The sequence below is a fragment of the Schistocerca piceifrons genome, chromosome 5, assembly GCF_021461385.2.
Source record: "Schistocerca piceifrons isolate TAMUIC-IGC-003096 chromosome 5, iqSchPice1.1, whole genome shotgun sequence".
Lineage (NCBI taxonomy): Eukaryota > Metazoa > Arthropoda > Insecta > Orthoptera > Acrididae > Schistocerca > Schistocerca piceifrons.
The window spans coordinates 273,932,820-273,958,021 of NC_060142.1; the positions used below are offsets into that span (position 1 = coordinate 273,932,820).

Consider the following 25,202-nt stretch of genomic DNA (forward strand, 5'->3'; position numbering starts at 1 on the left):
GCAGATCCATAGTGCTTTATGAAGTATTTTGTTAGTTATTATAGATAGCACATGTTGGAATCCCAGGTAGTGAAGACTTAGAGTAATATCTCCTTTAAGAGCACAGACATGAAATGAGGTATTTCCAAGATTTGTCAAGCTGGAAATTCATTCCTCAGTTGAACAGGTTGTCTGCTAATTGTATTTTCACAGCTTCATTGATCACTGAATCCCTGTATAATAAGGCTGTGTCCAGTATTTTCAGTTTCCAGTAATCAGTGGACTGGCCAGTGGAAATACAATGTACAGCCACACAGATTTGTTGAGCTGTAGCAGGTGAGCATATCGCTAGTGTTCAATGGAATGTTCTTTACAATATTCTTTTGCAAGTGACTTCCCTTGAGAATGGTGGAAAAGTTTCTAGCCAAAATGTTGGTACAAGAGTTAATAATTTCCCACATGCACTTCCAAAAAATGGTGGAGTATTCTATCCACTCAGAAAACTTCAATAAACACAACAATATATGATTTCATTAACCTTGAGAGAATTGGAAATAATTAACATCAGTAGCTTATCAATACAAATGTGGTGAATATGATGGGAATAACATATTCAGAATGACATAGTGACGGAAACAGAATCACCGAAGGAAACTTGTTCAGCACTTAAGTTTCACATTTTATAGTTCCAGATGTCCTCAAAAAATTTGAAGGAACTTATCATTTAGAAATTACAGTTATGATCTAGTGTTGTGTTGTGATCATACTGTATTATAAATTTGTGATCAAGAGAATTACCCAGTAATGTCATTCAGTACCTAAAATCAATGCATGTAGTAAACATAAGCATGATTTGTCTGTGCATGCAGTAACTTAGCAACTCATCCCTACAGACCCAGATAGCTTTATGGTTATGGTAGCCCTCCATTGCTCATCCATGAAGGAAGTTTGGTTTGGAACTGCATGGGCTGGTTTCAAAGAGTTGGGTTTTGAAAGAGGCCATTACACCAATGGACTTCTTATAACAGTCAGTGAAACAATTGGGAATCAAATGCCAAATCGGAAGAGGCTGGCCATAATATTTCTGATATAATGTTCCAAAATGTTTTAAAATCTTCTGAAAAGTTTTAGACTGTTCTAGAATATTCAAGAATGATCTAGAATATTCTAGTATGTTCAAGAATGTTCTTGAATGTTGCATTATACTGTTGTTGTGAGGATATGTTCCAGCTCAGAAGGTGAGACGCATGCATCAACATACTTTTGAAAATTAGAATGGTCTGAGTAAAAGTAAAAGTGAAATAAATTTAAGTGAAGGTGAATTACTTAAGGTAGTGAACAGTGTATTAACTGGAATTTTAGTGTCATAAATGTTGTAATAGAATTAGTTTATTAAGTATCAAACAAACCAGAAAAACAATTTCCTCCCACTAAATTAAATGCAAATGCACTGATAATATGATAATTTAATTTAGTTATATAATTTCTGTATTTAAAAGTTCACTTTTTAAATTCACATTTGATGAGAGTTGGCTGGCTTTGTCTGAGTGAAAGGAGAGTAATATAAATTAATGTGTGTGTGGGAGAAATTTGTGATACTTCCAAACCCACCCACTACCAGTCAATGGTTTTTGAGTCTTGTACTACCCTTTGTTATCCTGTAGTGCACAATAGTGCGCATCAGTAGCTGTTGTGGTTGTAGAAATATCAGTGTCTGAAGTAGTCACTCTGACATTGTGGTGGTCTCCAGATCATGGTCTGTCTCTTTTGTGTGGATATATATTTCAAGGGGAAGAATTCCAGATTTATCTATAATGTTGTTGCACTTTTATGAATTTTCTTGATTGTTGACAGATGTCTTTGAATTTTCTAAAACATTTTTTTAATATTTTAGACTATTCTAGGGCATTCTAGATTATCCTGAAGTGTTCTTTAAGGTTTTGTAACTTTCTTGAATGTTGTAGAATATTGTGGAATTTTGTAGAAAGTATCAGAGTTTTCTCTGAAGTTCTTAAACATACATGAATGTTTTTGAATATTATTGAACATTTTTTAATGGTCTTGGTTTGATAGAGAACTTTGTTTCTGGTTAGGGTATTGTTGATTAATTAAGAGTATTTCTGAGAGTAAAATACTAAAATTTAAGAGAAAACATAAGAACATAAGACCATCAAAGTGAACCTTTTTTAGCTAGATACATATAAGAGTCAGGGAATTAATGGATTAACAATAAAGTGATTTTGATTAGATGTGCTATAGAAATAACAAAAAGAGTGCTGTTTCTTTGTGCATGATGGAGGCATTCTATATTTTGCAGTGAATATTCATCTCAAATTAAGGAATAACTGTAATGCAATGGGTTGAGATTTATTGATGATCATCATTAGTAATTTGAACTCAATGGATGCTACAAGCAATTTCAAATGACAGATTATGATAACATCATTTGAACACTTTAAAAATGATTATTAATATTTACAATGAAACTGGCTCTACTTCAACACATTGCTTTTTTCAGACATTACATATCCAAGTTGCAGATTATGTTTCCCTTTAAACTGCAAGCACATATTGTTTACCAATTTCATTTTAATAGTAAAAGTGTAGCTCATTTAATAAGGTGCAACATTAAATTTCAAATTAGATGTATGCGGGATGCAACATGCAATTAAGGCTGTTATGTGTAATTATTTAACCTACTTTTCTTTTAAAGAAAAGTACAATATTCATCTGGTGCAAGAAGCCTTAAATTACAGTGCTGGAGCTCAATAATGTTTATTTATTAAAAATTTTGTCTTACTTTTTGTGGATGAGGTCCATAAAAAATGTAGTAGTAATTTAATAATTATGGCTATCATTAGAAAATTTCAACTGCCTTTGCCAAAGTTTGTAATGTAAAAGAATTCTACTAGAAGAAAGTACAATAGACAAAGCTTCTTAATTTCAAGCAAAGTGAAACTCTTTTATATATTTGATGTTCTAGCTGTTTCCTTCAGTAAAACCTGTTTTCAGAAATGCAGTGCCTAGGAATAGATTGTTTATGTACAAATTCTGCTCAAAGCAGCACATCATTTAAGACTTCCCTGGCACAGATTTTATTTTTGTACTCAGGTTTTCCAGAGGAACAATTTTCTTCATAGAAGATATTGCACATAACAATTAAGATCAGAGGAAACTAACAGAGCTGTATTTTACCTGCCACAGGAACTTCATAGAGAAGAGTAGCTTATTAACTCCACACAGCCATCAAATGATAAAGACGGTGGGTTAAGTGCTTGGTCAAGGTTCTTCCACAATCAACACCTATATATTACAGCATGTAATTAACACACTCTCTGCCATTTTAGGGCTAACAGTGTGCAAATGTCAGTTTAAATTGCAGGTATACTAGTTTGCAGGTATCGTGTGCATAAGCAAAATTTATTATGAGCCAGACCATGCAGTCTATTATTTGCAGCCAAAGATATCCTTATAGCACTGAGAGTCCAGAACGTCAATAAATTCAGTAAACAGAAATACATTTCGTCTCAGAGATCAAAATTATGAAGACACAAATAACCACATGCTGTAGGTAATCTATAAAAAGTGACTGCAGATGATTGTGTGCCAAAACAGAAAAGCTTTGTGTGTCATTCAGACAGATTTACTCATCAATTTCATATCAACCTGAGCAATTTATAAATGTTATTTGTTTTGTCAAAGACTGCAGTAATGAAGTTACAATTTATATGCCACCTAAATTTGATGACAACCAGCCATTAGTATCTTGGTGCCACTCATGTACTGTTATGTTTTTATTTATAACATGAAATTAATGTCATATCAATCCAGTATCTCTCCTTACAATGAACTTGTAGTTTTCTGATCAGAGCATATTGGATTTAAATCAGTTTGCTACAGATATACAAAACTGCATTACACAGCTGTTCTGCAGTGGTAGCAGTAAATGACAAAAGTTGTAGAAATTGTCTCTGAAAAAAAGGAAAAAAAAGAGATCTACTGTAATAATACTACAGAAAGTGTACACAATTTTGTGCAACTCATATGATAATCTGAAGGGATAGATTAGTGTTCACCACATAGAGGAGGCTCTGAGTCATAGACAGACTCAATGAAAAAGCCTGCAAAACATTTAAACTTTTGAACAAAAAAGTTGTTCTTCTAAAGTATTTCAGGAGGAGGACATTTTTGTCCAAAAGTTTAAATATTTAACAGTCATTTTCATTGTGCCTGCTCCTATTCAGTGCCTCCTCTCTATGTTGAGTAGCAATGTCTTCTATTCATATTGTTGTTAATCTGTACTGGAGTTTCCAATGTCCCATTGTTGTGCCCCCACTGAGGGAATTTCTGCTCTCATAGACCAACACCTTTAACTTATTACCCAGAACCTACCCTCCTATATAAAAGATACCAAACATTTCCTCTGCCGACTCTCCACGGTTCCTGTCCCTTTACCACACGGTGCCCTGCTCATCACTATTGATGCCACCTCTCTTTTCATCAACGTTCTTAATGCCCATGGCCTTACCGCTATTGAACACTACCTTTCCCAATACTCAATGGATTCTAAGCCAACAACCTCCTTCCTAGTCACTGTGACCTACTATATTCTCCCCCTTAATTACTTCTCCTTTGAAGGTATTACCTATAACAAATCCGGCATATGGCTATGGGTACTTGCATGGCACCATCCTATGCCAACCTTTTCATGGGCCATCTTGAGAAATGCTTCCTAAACACCCACAGTCCGAAATCCTCACCTGGTTCAGATTCATTGATGACATTTGCTTCACTTGGTCCTACTTAACCCAACAAGCCACCTTCCTAGATGTTGACCTCCACCTCAAAGCTGGCTACATCAGAACCTCCATTCATATCGAACCTACTAACCACCAGCAATACCTCCATTTTGACAGCTGCCACCATTCCATACCAAGAAGTCCCTTCCACACAGCCTAGCCACCTGCAGTTGTCACATCTGCAGTGATGAATGGTCCCTCTCAAAATATACTGAGAGTCTCACTGCAGCCTTCACAGATCGTAATTATCCTCCCAACCTTGTACAAAAACAAAACTCCCCTGCCTTATCTTTCCAGTCTCCCATTGCTTCCCAAAGTCCCACAGTCCAGCCACAGAGGAGCACTCCCCTTGTAACTCAGCAGCACCCAGGACTGGAGCAACTGAATTACATTGTCCACCAGGGTTTCGACTACCTCTCATCATGCCCTGAAATGAGAAATGTCCTGCCCACTATCCTTCCCACCCCTCCCACAGTGGTATTCCACCATCCACTGAACCTACACAATTTACTCATCCATCCTTACACAATCCCTGCTCCCAACCCCTTACCTCATGGCTCATACCCCTGCAATAGACCTAGATGCAAGACCCGTCCCATACATCCTCCCACTATCACCTACTCCCGTCCAATCACAAACATCACTTATCTCATCAAAGTCATGGCTACCTGTGAAACCAGTCATGTAATCTACAAGCTAAGCTGCAACCACTGCGCTGCATTCTATGTAGGCATGACAACCAACAAACTGTCTGTCCACATGAATGGCCACTGACAAACTGTGGCGAAGAAACAAGTTGACCACCCTGTTGCTGAGCACTCTGCCATAAATGACAGCCTTCATTTCAATAACTGCTTCACAGCCTGTGCCATATGGATCCTTCCCACCAACACCAGCTTTTCTGAATTGTGCAGGTGGGAACTTTCTGAATTACATTACATTGTCCGCCAGGGTTTAGACTACCTCTCATCATGCCCTGAAATGAGAAATGTCCTGTCCTACATTCCTGTAACACTCCTGGCCTCAACCTCCATTAGTCACTGTCCTCACCCATCCAGCCCCTTCCCTGTTCCCATTCCAGCACTACGCAGCTGTCATTCCACCATCACACCCAGTCTTTTTATGTCTCTCCTTTTCCGCTACCTCCCCCCCTCCGCCCCTCTCTCTCCACCTCTCCCCTGCCCGCCATCTATCCTGCAGCACTACACTTCCCACCACCCCTACCATACTACCATACTATCCCTTCCCATCCCCACCCCAGCCTCCTCCTTACCCCCCACCCCCCACCCCAGTTGTCATTCCCATTATTTACTGGTGCGGCTGCATGCAGTGTGGTTTCAGTTGCCTGAGATTGCAGTTTTGTGTGTGTGTGTGTGTGTGTCATTTATTTTTGATGAATGCCTTACTGGCCAGAAGCTTTATTTATTTGTGACAGACTTTTTGTTATGACTATCTGCTATTCATCATTTCCGCTATATGCTGAGGGGCAACTTTCCTTTTCATAATATTGTTACTTTCCATTGTTTGTCTGATAATCTCTCACAAATGTTGAGTTGGAGTTGAACTGCACCAAATTGGAGATTGTACCACAAACATAAAGAGGATATGAATTACAAAAAATGTTGATTCTATGCTCATTATGGGAGTTCATCATGATACATCCATTCACAGAAAGTTTTAAGTTTTTAGGTTGTGTAATATTACATAAAACTCACATTAGAGAGAAGTGGGGCTCAAATGTCATTAAGCCTACCTGATTTATGGTGTACCATGTTATTTTTAAAATTTACTTGAATGGAGGATTGGTGTATAAACCAATAAATGCCATATTTCATTACACAACCATCACCACACAAGCCTGTACTCTACCTTTAACCAGGTTAATGTACATGAGACATTTAACTCTAATCTTTCTTGTATAACCCTCATTAAATGAAACTTAAAACTCTAACTTTGGGTCGATATAGCTTCTATCCCCATTGTCAAGAAATGAATTACATCAGACCATCTCACAAACTTCAATGCCAACTGGAATGTCTATTTAAAGTACATCAACCTTGCCTACAAGTCAAAACAGCATAGGAATACAGCATTATTGCCACATGAAGTAATATATGGTCTTAAATGCCATCACCATTCAACATATTGAAAATGAAGGAAGGGAAGACTGGAGAGTCTGTTAAGGAATTTACCAGAGTGATAAGGAAAATTTAGACTAGAGTACAGAAGGCAAATACATGAACACTGGTGAAACAGGAAGAAATAGTGGGACATATGGCAAGAATGTCACAGTATACATTTGGTCTATGGGCAATGCTATCAACTTTGTATATGTCAAAGGGAAAGAAAAAGAAGTTTTTTGCTACATATCAGGGGCCATAACAAGTGGTTGAGACTATGACACAAATAAATGTCAAGATTCAATTGCTGATGAGAATGATAATTGTGCATGTAATGTGTTTGAAACCTTTTCAAGGGAGTCTAGAAGTTATTCCAGGCATAAGAGATGTGGACTAGAAAGGGAGAGTGGGGAGAAAGGCATTTGAAGATAAACAAGAGGTTGTGAATGAAATGTTAATAAGGAATCTATATGGATTAAGGCCCTGGAGATAGTCATTTAATGTTTTTTTTAGGTTAGGTATAGGTTTAGTGTAATTAAGGGGGAGGAAAGTAACAAGTATTCTTGCCCATGGGTGAAGTCCAGGAAAGATGAGATGATGCAGTTCATAGCAGAACTACTGATCTTCATTGAGGTGGAAGCATTACAAAACCAGCACCTGGAACCAGTTGTTCTCAAGCAGGAAGACGTAGTAATTACCAGTCATTGCTGGGTGATACAAGTGGCACTCAGTACATGGGAGATGCGGTAATGGGATGAGAAGATTGGAAGAAGCATTTGACAAATTCCATCAGGGAGCAGAGAGGCATGGAATATCAAAGGAAGTGCCAGGGTATGTGAGAGAAAATATAGAGTATACAAGAAATTAAAGTGTGCAATGACCCATGTCCTTGGGTCTATTCCACATACACAAAGGAAGAGGGGTTGGATCAATGCTGGAAATCATCTTATGAAAACAATATTGGGAACTGCTGATGAGGAAGACATTCAAAGTGTGAATGACACCATAGAAAATGTTAAGCAGTGGGCAAAATGGAAAAAAGTCATGACTGTTTGTCACACTATGCAGATTGCAATTTTAGAGGAGGACATATTGAATAACACATGAGTACTACAACAACTGACTGGAGAAGTAATGCGGTATGCCAGAGCTGCAGAAGAGGCAGTTACTCAGAATATCAAGGAACTACAAACTGAAGCAGAAGTCTTAGATAGGGAAGTAGTAATTACAAAATGGTTGCAGTCTGTAGAAGATGGTGTTTCGGAAGCTCAAGGGAAAGTAACAGGAGTACAGCAGGCTATGCAACAGGCTGTAAGAGGTCAGCCATGGGTAAACTTGTTGTCTCCAGAGCAGTATTTAGAGGGTCTAAGGAAAGCACCCTACCACCATGGACCTTGCCGTTGGTGGGGAGGCTTGCGTGCCTCAGCGATGCAGATGGCCGTACCGTAGGTGCAACCACAACAGAGGGGTATCTGTTGAGAGGCCAGACAAACGTGTGGTTCCTGAAGAGGGGCAGCAGCCTTTTCAGTAGTTGCAAGGGCAACAGTCTGGATGATTGACTGATCTGACCTTGCAACACTAACCAAAACGGCCTTGCTGTGCTGGTACTGCGAACGGCTGAAAGCAAGGGGAAACTACAGCCGTAATTTTTCCCAAGGGCATGCAGCTTTACTGTATGGTTAAATGATGATGACTTCCTCTTGGGTAAAATATTCCGGAGGTAAAATAGTCCCCCATTCGGATCTCCGGGCGGGGACTACTCAAACGGACGTCGTTATCAGGAGAAAAAAAACAGGCGTTCTACAGATCGGAGCGTGGAATGTCAGATTCCTTAATCAGGCAGATAGGTTAGAAAATTTAAAAAGGGAAATGGATAGGTTGAAGTTAGACATAGTGGGAGTTAGTGAAGTTCGGTGGCAGGAGGAACAAGACTTTTGGTCAGGTGAATACAGGGTTATAAATACAAAATCAAATAGGGTAATGCAGGAGTAGGTTTAATAATGAATAAAAAAAATAGGAGTGTGGGTAAGCTACTACCAACAGCATAGTGAATGCATTATTGTGGCCAAGATAGACACAAAGCCCACTCCTACTACAGTAGTACAAGTTTATATGCCAACTAGCTCTGCAAATGATGAAGAAATTGATGAAATGTATGATGAGATAAAAGAAATTATTCAGGTAGTGAAGGGAGATGAAAATTTAATAGTCATGGGTGATTGGAATTCGAGAGTAGGAAAAGGGAGAGAAGGAAACATAGTGGGTGAATATGAATTGGGGGAGAGAAATGAAAGAGTAAGCCGTCTGGTGGAATTTTGCACAGAGCATAACTTAATCATAGCTAACACTTGGTTCAAGAATCATAAAAGAAGGTTATATACATGGAAGAATCCTGGAGATACTAGAAGGTATCGGATAGATTATATTATGGTAAGACAGAGATTTAGGAGCCAGGTTTTAAATTGTAAGACATTTCCAGGGGCAGATGTGGACTCTGACCACAATCTATTGTTTATGAACTGTAGATTAAAACTGAAGAAACTGCAAAAAGGTGGGAATTTAAGGAGGTGGAACCTGGATAAACTGACTAAACAAGAGATTACACAGAGTTTCAAGGAGAGCATAAGGGAACAATTGACAGGAATGGGGGAAAGAAATACAGTAGAAGAAGAATGGGTAGCTCTGAGGGATGAAGTAGTGAAGGCAGCAGAGGATCAAGTAGGTAAAAAGACGAGGGCTAGTAGAAATCCTTGGGTAACAGAAGAAATATTGAATTTAATTATGAAAGAAGAAAATATAAAAATGCAGTAAATGAAGCAGGCAAAAAGGAATACAAGCGTCTCAAAAATGAGATCCACTGGAAGTGCAAAATGGCTAAGCAGGGATGGCTAGAGGACAAATGTAAGGATGTGGAGGCTTATCTCATGAGGGGTAAGATAGATACTGCCTACAGGAAAATTAAAGAGACCTTTGGAGAAAAGAGAACCACTTGTATGAATATCAAGAGCTCAGATGGAAACCCAGTTCCACGCAAAGAAGGGAAAGCAGAAAAGTGAAAGGAGTATATAGAGGGTCTATACAAGGGCAATGTACTTGAGGACAATATTATGGAAATGGAAGAGGATGTAGATGAAGATGAAATGGGAGATACGATACTGCGTGAAGAGTTTGACAGAGCACCGAAAGACCTGAGTCGAAACAAGGCCCCGGGAGTAGACAACATACCATTGGAACTACTGACAGCCTTGAGAGAGCCAGTCCTCACAAAACTCCACCATCTGGTGAGCAAGATGTATGAGAGGTGCGAAATACCCTCAGACTTCAAGAAGAATATAATAATTCCAATCCCAAAGAAAGCAGGTGTTGGCAGATGTGAAAATTACCAAACTATCAGTTTAATAAGCCACAGCTGCAAAATACTAACGTGAATTCTTTACAGACGAATGGAAAAACTGGTAGAAGCCGACCTTGGCGAAGATCAGTATGGATTCCGCAGAAATGTTGGAACACGTGAGGCAATACTGACCCTACGACTTACCTTAAGAAATAGATTAAGGAAAGGCAAACCTACTTTTCTAGCATTTGTAGACTTAGATAAAGCTATTGACAATGTTGACTGGAATACTCTCTTTCAAATTCTAAAGGTGGCAGGGGTAAAATACAGGGAGCGAAAGGCTATTTACGATTTGTACAGAAACCAGATGGCAGTTATAAGAGTAGAGGGACATGAAAGGGAAGCAGTGGTTGGGAAGGGAGTAAGACAGGGTTGTAGCCTCTCCCCGATGTTGTTAAATCTGTATATTGAGCAAGCAGTAAAGGAAACAAAAGAAAAATTCGGAGTAGCTATTAAAGTCCATGGAGAAGAAATAAAAACTTTGAGGTTCGCCAATGACATTGTAATTCTGTCAGAGACAGCAAAGGACTTGGAAGAGCAGTTGAACGGAATGGACAGTGTCTTGAAAGGAGGATATAAGATGAACATCAACAAAAGCAAAACGAGGATCATGGAATGTGGTCGAATGAAGTCGGGCAATGCTGAGGGAATTAGATTAGGAAATGAGACACTTAAAGTAGTAAAGGAGTTCTGCTATTTGGGGAGCAAAATAACTGATGATGGTCGAAGTAGAGAGGAAATAAAATGTAGACTGGCAATGGCAAGGAAAGCGTTTCTGAAGAAGAGAAATTTGTTAACATCGAGTATAGATTTAAGTGTCAGGAAGTCGTTTCTGAAAGTATTTGTATGGAGTGTAGCCATGTATGGAAGTGAAACATGGACGATAAATAGTTTGGACAAGAAGAGAATATAAGCTTTCGAAAAGTGGTGCTATAGAAGAATGCTGAAGATTAGATGGGTAGATCACATAACTAATGAGGAGGTATTGAATAGAATTGGGGAGAAGAGGAGTTTGTGGCACAACTTGACTAGAAGAAGGGACCGGTTGGTAGGACATGTTCTGAGGCATCAAGGGATCACAAATTTAGCATTGGAGGGCAGTGTGGAGGGCAAAATCGTAGAGGGAGACCAAGAGATGAATACACTAAGGAAATTCAGAAGGATGTAGGTTGCAGTAAGTACAGGGAGATGAAGAAGCTTGCACAGGATAGAGTAGCATGGAGAGCTGCATCAAACCAGTCTCAGGACTGAAGACAACAACAACAACAACAACAACAACAAGGAAAGCGCAGAAGGAACTGCCATTGGAGTTAGGGTTGGTTTTAGAACCTGAGAACAAAAACTTATGTTTTTATTTCAAGATAGTCACACTACCAGTGAGTTGGAGCAAAATCTTACATTTCCATTTCTATACCAGTAGCAGGCAAACAAGCATTTTACGAGTGCTACATAGTTCATGTGTATCCTGTCAAGTGGGCGACACTTAAGAAATTTGAAAGTGTAAAAACACAGTGACTATTATTAATTGCAAAAGACCAAGGGAGATATGTAGAAGTAGAGGGAGCAAAGTTGCAAAAGTGCTAATGAGGGGACATCACAGTCTGTCCAAATAGGTTAATAAGAGAGGGGCAGGACTCATGTGCAATGAAATTGCTAATGGCACCAAAGGAGCTAAGGGAATGTAAAAAAAAAGTGATCGAGCTATAACTGTACTCTCAGGATGTTGAGCTGCACTGGTTGTATTCTAACATTGATAAGTCGGTATTAGTAGCTAGTTGTTTCAAGCAGGGAAAGCATATGTCAGCAAAGAGGCTAGAATCAAAAGGAGAGGTTTGTTATTAAATGGATCAGCTTGCAAGATAATGGGACCTACTTTCCATGTGCCCACTGCAATTTCAGGAATAACTCACCTGAATATTTTGTAGTCTTGTTTGTATTGGCCAGAGGAGCCCATGGAAGTGCTACCTGCCACAAATCTAACTGGTTTAAATTCAAACCAAGCAAGGTGGCACAGTGGTTAGCGCACTGGACTCAGATTCAGGAGGACAACAGTTCAAACCTATGTCCTGATTTAGGTTTTCTATGAGTCCCCTAAATCATTTCAGGCAAATTCTAGGATGGTTCCTTTGAAAGGGCATAGCTGATTTCCTCCCCATCCTTCCCTAATTCGATGGGACCAGAAACCTCACTGTTTGGTCCCCTTCCCAAAATCAATCAACCAATCTTAAATCAAACTCCAGGGCCAGAATTAAGGCAGTCTATAAACTCCTCTGAACTGTGCAGCATGTAAATTTATACCAGGAAAAACAGTACCAGAAGGAGACAACATTGGCTACTGTCATACCAACCACTGCATCCACACTTGTTCTGCTGAATGTATTTCTTATTTTGGTATGTAGAAAACAAAACACAAGACAGAGTTCAGACGCAGCCATCATTCAAATTCCAGTGGATTGGATACCACAAATATAAAAGCAGTAAGGAAGATGAATGCACAATGGGGGAGGATTAAGGATAATTGGTTCATTTTAGATTGTAGGTTTGGAATAGAGAGTTAGCACTTATTGTACAGGAAGTCTAGTTATAAAAATAAGTTCTATGGTGTTTGAGTTACGTAGCAGGGCAAGGGGCCTTGTATAAAAGCATAAGATTAAATGACAGGGTTAAAAAAAAATGTTGTTAGAACAATTCTTAAGAAGAAGAATGGGGCCAGAAGAACTGGTTGCCAGGAACTCTAACATAAAGGATATTCTAGTTTGGTCAACCTGAGGGACTGGGTCTTGTCCATATTCAGTCAGAGTGGAAGTGATTTGCAAGAGAATGAGCTGCAGGCAGGCAAGAGTGTTATGTGTTGTGAAACAAAACATAGCATAGCTGAGCCAACTGGGCATGGTAGAGCAACAGTTGACACTGCAATATGCTAGCTGAAGGATGGAAACATTTCCTCATTTACCACCATGAAAGTGTTCAGAGTATGTGCTTGAAGCCCCAAGTGAACATAGTCTGGAGCATATAAGTACTTAGCCTTTCATGAACTAAAATACTGTCATCTCAGTATCACAGTCTATACCATGAGCCTGTGACACCCGGAGCGACAGCCTGGAATGCAGCATGGGGTCCGCAGTTCGACCATGAGACAGGGTAGCCTAGTTTGTGTCATGAGAGAACCACCGCCAGAGCAAAGAGCTGCCTCAATAGAGGGGAGTCATGGCCATACCCACGGAATTATCAGCTATGTCATCATGGCTGCAGCTGAAGACGTCACTGACAGTGGCATTCAAGTGAAGCCACGCTCGGCCCCAATCTTTGTGTCATCGGCAATGTTGAACATCTATTGTTTTGTGTGAGAGGCAACTGGATGCCTCCGCAAAGCTGTTCCTGATGTACTAAGGCCACCGGTCAGAATAAACACATTAATTAAACAAATCTACTATCACCCTGAAGTCTCATTTCACTCTCCATGGGTGACAATTGAAGGGTCATCTAACACAGACAACTGTATTATCTGTGAATAATCTTACAGAGCATCCAATGCTTTCTACTAGATACATTGTAAACAATAACAGTCCTATCACACTTCCTTGGGACACTCTGGAAATCACCTTTATATCTGTCAATTTCGTTCTGTTAAGACCAATGTGTTGAGTTCTATCTGCAAGAAAGTCTTGAATCCAATCTCAAATCTGGTCCAATACTGATGAGCTCATATTTTTTTTATTAAACGACAGTGTGCAATGGTATGAAATGTCTTCCGTGAGCAGAGGAAAACGGCATCAACCTGAGTTCCATTGTCTGAAGGGCTATGGATCTCGTGGAGGAACAGAGTGAGCTAAGTTTCACAAGATCTCCATGTTGATTGTGGAAGACTGAATTTAGTATTTTGGTCTTTCTCTGTTATCTTCTACTTCAGTGCTAGTATGGTCTTTGAGCGAATGAAAAGACAATTTTGAACCGCTTACAGATTTTACATAAGACCAAACACTCTTAGGGTTTTTATGCAGATTGGTTGACAATAATTTACTTTCATAGTCTTTGAATGCTTCTTTCATTGATCTCTTTATGCTCATTTTTGCTTCATTCACCTTTTGATTGCCAGCTAGGTGTGGACTTCTCTTGAATCTGAGATTAAGCTCTCTTTGTTTATGGAGCAATTTTCTAATAAATCTAACAGCCTGCCACTGAAATGCATTGAAATCTTCCTTTATTCTGACCTTGTTTGGATACCAAATACTCAAGTAGTATTCAAGAGTTTTTGTCGTGTTATTTCGCTGTCTCTTGTGTAGATGAGTTACACTTTCATAAATTTCTTCCCACAGACTGTAGTCAATGAATCACCTTCCCTGCTGCTGCAATAAGAGCTGGTTCCATTTCATATTGCTTTGCAACCTTATGCCCTTATATTTAATTGATGTGACTGTGTCAAGCAATACACTACTAATACAGTATTTGAACATTGCAGGATAGTTTTTCTCACCCATCTGCATTAACTTATTTTTCTACATTTTGAGCAAGCTGCCATTCATCAAATGAGCTAGAAGTTTTGTCTAAATCATTTTGTATCCTCCTACAGCCACTCAATGATGACCCTCCCTGTACACTACAGCATCATCAACAAACAGCCATAGTTTGCCGCCCACCCTTTCCATCAGATCATTTATGTATGTAGAAAATAACCGTGGTCTTATCACACTTCCCTGGAGCACTCCTGGTGATACCCTTGTCTATCATGAATGACCACTTTTGAGGTCAATTTACTGGGTTCTGTTGCTTTAGAAGTCTTTGAACCACTCAAACATCTGGGAACCTATTCCATGTGCTCAGACAATTGTTAACAGTTTGCTGTGAGGCACTATGTCATGTGCTTTCAGGAAATCTAGGAATTTAGGATCTGCCTGTTGCCCTTCATCCATGATTCAATGGATACTGTGTATGAGAAAGGGAAAGCTCAATTTCATGAAATCTGTGCTGATACAGGGACACAAACTTTTCAGTCTCAAGGAAGTTTATTGTATTTGAACTGAACTATGTTGAAGAATTCTGCAGCAAACTGGTGTTAAGGATATTGGTCTTTAATTTTGTGGCTCTGTTATTTTACCCTTCTTATATACAGAAGTCAGCTGCACATTTTTAAAGTCACTTGGGACTTTTCACTGGGTGAGATGTAAGGTAATTTCTTGTTGTCATCCTCAGACATCAATTGTATTGCAGAATGGTACCATCCATAGTTTAGATCTTACATAGTACTGTAGCAATGAAGTGCAATGCTCTATTTGCTTTAAAGAATTAAAAATGGGCAGATGCACAACAAATTTTATACATCATATAAGGAGAAAACATTCACAATGTTCCTTGGAGGGGAAGGGGAATTTGTTTGACTTACATGTAATTTTATTGACAGGCTTTAAACTTCGGATAATAACTGAATCCTTAATTTTTTGGTTGCTTCAGAGTGAAAAATTGACATCATTTGAAGTCACTGACTTGTGACCTTTTGCTCTTGCTGTCATAGCACCCGTCTCCCTCACCTTCCTAATCTATGTTGGAGACAGTGGGATCAATTTCTGCCACAGCATCTACCCTATATTAATTGTGACCTCCTAATCCTTCACCTTCAGTAGAATTTCTCAACCTTTATTTAAAATCTATGTTTACTCTCCAGTAAAAAACTGAAAAGCTGTTATTTCAGAAACCAGTTATTTTGAGCAGTTTTAACAGTTGGGTTCAACTGAAGACAAAAAGCTGGTATAACCAAAAACAGGTGTTTCAGCGATAACTGCCATCTCTACATGGGTCCAGAAACGTTTTATTTCCATCTTGGAGCTCAGTTTCTACAATTCTTCAACGCATTAATCATCTACGTAGAAATGAAGCGTGATCTGTGAAAAATGTATTAGCTCCGAAGTGAGGGTTGACACACTGTTGTTTGCAGAAGTGTCCCCCTGCTAGAAAGTCAGCTGCTGATAGTGCCTGCACATGCTGTACAGGGTATGGATAAAGTGCATTCTCTTGTAACACTCTCCAGACAGTCGTGTGGTCAGTGTTACTTGTTGCAACTAATTGTCTTACACTCACAATAGGGCTGTTGTCAACCTGATAAAGAACTTCTGCCTCCAGCTGAGGTACCATCATCCTTCTAGGCCTCCTCCAGTCATGTGTAGTAGGTTTAGATGTCCCATGCCCCCTAAGAGGACGATCAATTGCTTCAAACGTTCCCCTGTCAGGAGACTGTTGTTCTGGAAATACCTCCTGTTACAAATGTTGGGTGCAATGGCTATTGCTATTTGCCAATGTGCACAACAAATGGGCATCTGACAACTTTGCATTAGAGTACACATCCATTGCACTGTACTTGGAACCAAGTCTGTGATGCTACATGTTTGATGCTAGTACAGCAATGAAGTTAGTTGTGTGTCAGCTCAAGCAATGAAGTGAGTGACATGTCAACATTACCTTCATTTAATTGGAACAGCAAACACTTAATGCCCTGAATCTGTCTTCTCTCCAGAGGTAGCTCAACTAAAGGTGTTATAAAGGTATCACATCTGCAGGATGAGCATAGAGTTATTGCTGTTTTATGAATTTGTATTACAAACACCCTGCTGTGATCAGATGGAGATTAAGTGAAGCATTCTTGTTATTATGATCTGTCTCAAAAACTTCCAACATGGCAATGTAGTATCTACATGTCTTCCCAATTGTCCTAAGCACTCTTTCAATTCTTCAATTGGCTTGTGGATGGAGAGGTTTTCTTCACATTCAATAGCTTTCACAATTCCTTGAATATACCTGACATGAAGTTCATTCCCTGGTCTTTTACTATTGCTTCAGGCACTCCAGACTTCAGTATCCAATTATTCAAAGGTGCTTGTGCCACTATTGGTGCCTCCTGGTTTGGCATTGCAGCTAGTTCTACGTATCTTGAAAAATTATCTATGTTTGTGACTATGTACATATTCCCTGCAGGTGTTTTATTAAATGGACGTAAAACATAAGTCCCCAGAAATTCAAATAATGCTAATGCTTCAGGTAACCTCTGCAATGGTACTCTTGTTCAACATAAATCCACACTCTGTGCACAATGTATGCAATTCCATACATACCAGTTTATGTCCATCTGCCCATTCCTCCACACATACCTTCCTGCTATGCTTCTGTTGTTAGGTCTGCAACCTTGATGACCCACTAATATGTGATCATGAGCTTCTTGTAGCACTCGATTCCTTAGCTTCAGTGGTACCCAACATGGCTTCTCTGAATTGTAACACATCCTGCATACAAAACTGTGACTGCTTAAAATACTGCATACATTCATCATCTGCTCTCTGGGCAGTTTACCATTCCTTCCACTCATTACCCCCAATATGTAATACTGCTAATTTTCTACTTAAGCCACGTTTCCATGCTTCTTCCCAGGTTTATGCGTGCCTTTGGAATCAAATGCACTTATTCTCGCTGACCACTGCATCAATATATTAGAAGGATCCATTAATCCCAACAACATTTTAATGCCACATGATCTGTTATTACTACAAACCTTTTACCATACAGATAACATTTGAAATTAGTGATCCCATAAATAAATAAAGATTCTGCTATGGGAAATACACAGACAGCTCTAATTAATCTTAGGTCTGTCTTAACTCCATCTTTACTTATGATAAGACCTAGGTATGCTACCTCTTCCATCACAAAATTACACTTTTCAGTACTCATTGTTAACTTCACTGCTTTAACCTTATGAATACTTCCCTTAATCACTGCATATGCTGTTCCATATCACTCCCATAGACAATTACTTCATTGAGCTGCACTAAGCATTGCCATTGTTTTAAACCTGAAAGTGCTGTTTTGAATTGATCCTGATCTATCTAATGATAACCACTCTTCAAATCCATTGCTGAAAAATATTTGCATTACCCTAAATGACCCAAGGTTTCTGTGATGTTTGGCAAAGGGTAGGCATCTGTTACAGTTTTCACATTTAGATGCCTGTAATCACAACAAAATCTACTACTTTCATGTTCCATCCATTGATTTTTTTGGCGCAATGACTATTCGTGACTCCCATGCACTATTACTTTCTTCAGTAATTCCATCTTTCAGCTGTTTATCAATAAATTCCTCCAAAATTTGCTTTAAGTACCAAGATATTCTGTGTGGTTTGTGGTAAACTGATGATTCATTTCCCATTGGTATGTGGTGTTATGTAATATGTGTAGCTGGCAATGGCCCTTCTGGAAAAAATAAATCCCCAGATTCCAAAAGTAATTTTTCCGTTCATTCCCTATTGCTTCCTTCTAGATGCCTGACTTTTCCTCGTAATACAGTTTCAATGGTGTCCAGCGATTGTCCGTGGCTGACAGCCTTCGTGTCCCATTCTTCTTCCTCCAAGATATCCACATTAGCGATTAACAACCCCTTTATTAATCCTATGTCCTCTTCACTAAAATTATTTTAAAAAAAGGTGCCTTCTTTTCACCCATTATTTCTTGTACATATACATACCTCATTTAACCAAACAACACACCTGATCTAATACTTCATTCTCTTCTAATGGATCCACCATACTCTGTGCACAATGTATGCGATTCCATACATACCAGTTTATGTCCATCTGCCCATTCCTCCACACATACCTTCCTGCTATGCTTCTGTTGTTAGGTCTGCAACCTTGATGACCCACTAATATGTGATCATGAGCTTCTTGTAGCACTCGATTCCTTAGCTTCAGTGGTACCCAACATGGCTTCTCTGAATTGTAACACATCCTGCATACAAAACTGTGACTGCTTAAAATACTGCATACATTCATCATCTGCTCTCTGGGCAGTTTACCATTCCTTCCACTCATTACCCCCAATATGTAATACTGCTAATTTTCTACTTAAGCCACGTTTCCATGCTTCTTCCCAGGTTTATGCATGCCTTTGGAATCAAATGCACTTATTCTCGCTGACCACTGCATCAATATATTAGAAGGATCCATTAATCCCAACAACATTTTAATGCCACATGATCTGTTATTACTACAAACCTTTTACCATACAGATAACATTTGAAATTAGTGATCCCATAAATAAATAAAGATTCTGCTACGGGAAATACACAGACAGCTCTAATTAATCTTAGGTCTGTCTTAACTCCATCTTTACTTATGATAAGACCTAGGTATGCTACCTCTTCCATCACAAAATTACACTTTTCAGTACTCATTGTTAACTTCACTGCTTTAATCTTATGAATACTTCCCTTAATCACTGCATATGCTGTTCCATATCACTCCCATAGACAATTTCTTCATTGAGCTGCACTAAGCATTGCCATTGTTTTAAACCTGAAAGTGCTGTTTTGAATTGATCCTGATCTATCTAATGATAACCACTCTTCAAATCCATTGCTGAAAAATATTTGCATTACCCTAAATGACCCAAGGTTTCTGTGATGTTTGGCAAAGGGTAGGCATCTGTTACAGTTTTCACATTTAGATGCCTGTAATCACAACAAAATCTACTACTTTCATGTTCCATCCATTGATTTTTTTGGCGCAATGACTATTCGTGACTCCCATGCACTATTACTTTCTTCAGTAATTCCATCTTTCAGCTGTTTATCAATAAATTCCTCCAAAATTTGCTTTAAGTACCAAGATATTCTGTGTGGTTTGTGGTAAACTGATGATTCATTTCCCATTGGTATGTGGTGTTATGTAATATGTGTAGCTGGCAATGGCCCTTCTGGAAAAAATAAATCCCCAGATTCCAAAAGTAATTTTTCCATTCATTCCCTATTGCTTCCTTCTAGATGCCTGACTTTTCCTCGTAATACAGTTTCAATGGTGTCCAGCAATTGTCCGTGGCTGACAGCCTTCGTGTCCCATTCTTCTTCCTCCAAGATATCCACATTAGCGATTAACAACCCCTTTATTAATCCTATGTCCTCTTCACTAAAATTATTTTAAAAAAAGGTGCCTTCTTTTCACCCATTATTTCTTGTACATATACATACCTCATTTAACCAAACAACACACCTGATCTAATACTTCATTCTCTTCTAATGGATCCACCATACACAAAATTCCTACTGGCAGACTAGACTCAACACTGATCCAATGTGATTTCCCAGTACCCTTAGGTGCTCAGTTGTGTGAATCATGTCTTAGTGTGATAATTTGCAGTATAATTTGTTTGTACTTTGCAACAGACTTCCCTCATGACATTGCTGCATTGGCAATGCCTTCACCTGACTGAAACATTTTTTGATCAAGTTCCGTCCTATGTTGCCGAAGTTTGGTTATGGCACAAAGCTCATATAAGAAATCTAATCCCAGAATAATGTCGTAGCCCTGACTCACCTGTGGCATAAGCTCTACGCATTGTTTAAATTGAACCATATCCAGGCAAAAGTCTATGTCCACCAATCCTAAAGGTGTGACATCTTTACCCCTCACTCTGTGCAGTCTGTACTGTGGTGGGTCCCATTGCTTTGGTGATCGACTTGTGCACCCCTGTGTCCAATAATATCCTGCAATCCTTTTTTCCTACTATTCTTCTTGTCATACACTCCACCTCTGCATATGATTTCATAGCACCCAATCTTACTGGGAATGACCATAGGTGGACCTAGAAGTTCCCATTGGTGTTTTCTTCCCCAGTCCTTTACTTCCTCGTAGTTTATTCACATGACCTTGAGGCTGACAACACTGCCTCGTTACATGCCCCATTCATCCACACCCAAAATGTTTTATACTAGCTGAAAATACTGTCCATTTACTCTGCATTCCCATTGACAAATCGATCTCCTCACAATCTATAGCTAGCCTCACTGCTGTGCGCAAATCCATCAGACCCCTATCAATATACATATTGACATTTCCATACTCAAACTTCATAAAAAAAAGCATCAAACGCTTTCTGCTCAGCTTCTTTGCAAAAATAATTTCATTGAATGCAGCATCCTGCCCTAATTTATAGGTACCTCAAATAATTTTCCTTATCCTATCTGAAAGTTGTTCCACAGTTTCTGTGTTTCTCTTAGTTATTGCCCATAATTGTTCCCTATAGTGACTGGCACTATTTCGTTTTCTATATCTCTGAATTAACACTTTTTTAAATTCTTTGAAATTTACGGCTCCCTTAAGAGTGTCTGTGTACCTTACATAACTTTTAGCTTTCCCTGTTAGACCCGGTTTTGTAATGTTCAGTGATGCCTTATGAGACCAACCTTCCATCTCAGCCAGATTTCTAAGGTCTCCCACAAAAGCCTGCACATCTTTTGTTGCCTTACCAGAAAAAGGAGCAATTAAACTTGCAACTGACAAATCTAAACTCTGTGGTGATGATCGTGATTTTACCAACCCATGCAGTTATGTATTATCTGCTGTTAATTGTGCTACCTTTTCTAACAGTATATATACTGCTTCTGGCTCTGACACACCTTATGACTCTGGTTCTGTCATAGCTTTGTCCTTGGCAACACTCATTTTGAGAAATAACACTAGCAACACAAGAAAACAAAATACATTAATAAACTGCCTATTGACTTCTGCCTCGGGTCCTTCAGCCAACATTCATCTGATGATTTTTCTGATGTTTTGTCAGCACAAGTGGTTGGCATTGTCAAAGCTTCACCTCCATTGCTGGTGGTACACTGGAGCCATGCTTGTGGCTGCAGACTGTATGTACCTGGCACGTCAACCCTCCAAGGGCTTCTCCGTGGTCATTTCTGGTGTGGTTCTCCTCTTACTACCTGCAATGGTTGTTCGCTGCAGCATAGGAAGCCTGGATCAATTTAACATGAGGATTTCTTCTTTCTTGTTGAAGTTATTCTTGTGTTTGTGTGTTTTTATAGCTTCTCTGAATAAGTGGGTGTGATACCTCTTCTCTACAGCCAAAACTTCCGTGTTGGCAAATTTTACTATGTGGTCAGTTTGCCACAGCTGGTTTCTCCATGTTCCCCAACCTGCAATGTCGCTTATGTTCTGTGGTCCTGGTGTTGTTGATTGTCCAGTCATTCCAATATAAACTTTTCTGCATGTACATGGTATATGGTATATTCCCAACATTGCAAGTGAGTCCCTTTTCTCCTTTTCCAATCTGAGACACTTTCATCTTCGTTATTGGTTTGTAAATAGTCTTTACACCGTGTTTGTGCAATATAAGGCAAGTTATGTCTGTCACTCTGGGATTGTATGGCTGGAAGGTCGTACCCGACATTTCTTTTCTCATGTGTCGCTGACAGAAGTTCTGGCTGTAGAGAAGAGCTACCACAGCTGCTTGTTCCGAGAAGCTATAGAAATACACAAACATGAGAATAGCTTCAACAAGAAAGAAGAAAGCCTCAAGGCAAATGGATCCTGGCTTCCTGTGCTGTAGTGAATGACTGCTGCAGGTAACAAGAGGAGAACCACATGGGAAATGACTGTGGAGAAAATCTTGGATATTGGTGTGCCAGGTTCATACAGTTTGTGGCCAGGAGCTCAGCTCCAGTTCACCACAAGCAGTGGAGGGTGAAGCTTTGATAATGCCAGCCACTTATGCTGGCGAAACAACATAAAAATCATCAGACAAATGTTGGCCGGAGAACCTGGCAGTTTTGCAACAAGTGGCTACAAAATCCCTAACAGTTTTGTAAAATACTTTAACTTAATTCTTATGTCTAATCATGAGCCATTTTGACTCCCAGCATTGCCTAGCCATATGTACCCAACGGTTATGTATATAACATTTTACTGGAACTGATTCTGTACATGGTGCTGACTGGCCTTCAAGGTTACACTGTGCACATCTAACAGGCACTAACCAATCATGACTTCCATAATGTCTAGAACCAAACAAATCCACTGGTTCTCTACTCACAATAAAATCTACTTTACAAAATGCCTTATCAACAAACCTTTTCTCCACGACCAAAGTACAATTAAAATTTTTGGACTCACCATAATATAGGCTGAATATTCAGCTGTTGTTCTCAGAAGGTGACATCAATGATCTGACACCACTGTTAGATGACCTTTTGATGTCACCCATTGAGAGTGAAATGGGACATCAGGATGACGGTAGATTTGTTTAATTAACTTCCTTATTTTAGCCCTCAGCCATAGTACATCAGGAACAGCTTAGTGGAGCCATCCAGTTGCTCCTCAAGCAAACAAAATAGACATCTGCCATTGCTGACAATATAAAGAGTGGGGCTGAGCATGGCATCACTTGAATGCCGCTGTCAGTGACTTCTATGGCTGCGACTGTGATGACAGTATGGCAGCACAGCTGACAACTCTGCGGGTACAGCTGTGACCTCCCTCCAGCAAGCTGGCTGCTCTTGTGACTCAGGGCAAGCAGCCCCATCTCGTGGTCAAATAGCGGACCCTGACAGCATTCCATGATGTCGCTTTGGGTGTCACAGGCTCATGGTCTAGTATGTGATACTGAGAGAGAATATTTTAGTGCCTGAATGGCTGAGTACTTATACACTCCAGGCTACTCTAAACACTTCAGTGGTGGCAAGACTGGAAAGGCAACTGTCCTTTTGCTAGCATATTGCAGTGTTGGCAGTTGCTATACAGCATCCAACTGTCTATACTTTGCAATGCCTGCAAGTCATGTTTTGTTCGCAATGCGTGACATCCTTGCCTCCCTGCAGCTGGCTCCGCTGCAACTCACTTCTGTGTTGGCATAATTTTTGACGGAATACAGTTGACATACTACATCCATAATAGAGTAGCAGGACCAGAAGACGGTAGCAATTTGCAGAATAGCCTGCAGAGAGTTGATGAATGGTGCTGTCTCTGGCAGTTGACCCTGAACGTAAATAAATGTAACATATGGTTCATACATAGGAAAATAAAGCCCCTAGTGTAAAATGAGAAACTGCTGGAGACAGTATAAACTGTAAAATATCTAGGAGTAACTGTCCAGAATGACCTTAAGTGGAATGACCGCATGAAACAAATAGTAGAAAAATCAGATACCAGTCTGAGAGTTGTAGGAAGAATCTTAAGGAAATGTAAGTGATCCACAAAGGAAGTGTGTTATAAGGCACTTGTTCAATGTTTCTTGAGTGTTGTTCATCAATATGGGATCATCAGCAGATGAGACTGATAGAAGAGATAGAGAAGATCCAAGAAAGAGCAGCGCAATTCTTTGCAAGATTGTTTATTAGGTGTGAGAGTATTATTGAGATACTCAACAAGCTCCATTGGCAGGTGCTACGAGAGAGGCATTGTGTATCATGAGAGGTTTAGTAGTGAAATTTCAAGAGAGCAGTTTCCGGAAAGAGCTGGATAACATATTACTTCCTCCCACATGTGTCTCACGTAATGACCATGACAAGAAAATGTGAGAAATTGGAGCCAATACAGGGGTTTACCAACAATCTTTCTTCTCATATGCCATTCACAAGTGGAACAGGGTGGGAGGGATCACTTGTTGGTACCAGAAGTACTCTTTGCCATACACCATTAGGTAGCTTATGGAGTGTGATGTAGATGCAGATGAAGATGTACATTTATTACCTGTAGGTTTGATCAACATGCAAGTATTATGGAGATCCTTTATCAGACTCAAATAGGAATCCCTGGAGGGAAGACGCCATTCAATTTGCAGAACACTGTTGAAAAAATTTAGAGAACCGGCCTTTCGAGCTAACTACACAATGATTCTACTGCCATCAACATACATTTTGCCTAAGGACTTTGAAAGTAAAAGAAATTATTGGTCATACGCAGCATAGGGTGCTGTCATTTTTCCCTCACTCTATTTATGAGTGGAACAGGAAGGGAAGTGACTACTGGTGGTACAATGTACCCTCAACCATGTGCCATATGATGGACTGCAGGGTATGTATGAAGAGACAGATGTACTAGATGTAGACCATGTGGGGGCAAGTCTTGCACATTGCATGTACACACGTAGT

General features: G+C 39.5%; 1 protein-coding gene across 4 annotated transcripts in view; it reads right to left on the reverse strand.

The window, feature by feature from the left end:
* Positions 1–25,202, reverse strand: part of LOC124799222 — a 185,103-nt gene that overhangs the window by 39,105 nt on the left and 120,796 nt on the right. Inside the window, exon 9 of one of the 4 annotated variants that reach the window (XR_007016986.1) lies at positions 3,175–3,282. The exons of the other annotated variants lie outside the window; for them this stretch is intronic. The gene's annotated coding sequence lies outside the window, so the exon portion shown is untranslated. The remainder of the gene's footprint in view (positions 1–3,174; positions 3,283–25,202) is intronic. 4 annotated transcript variants of the gene reach the window in all.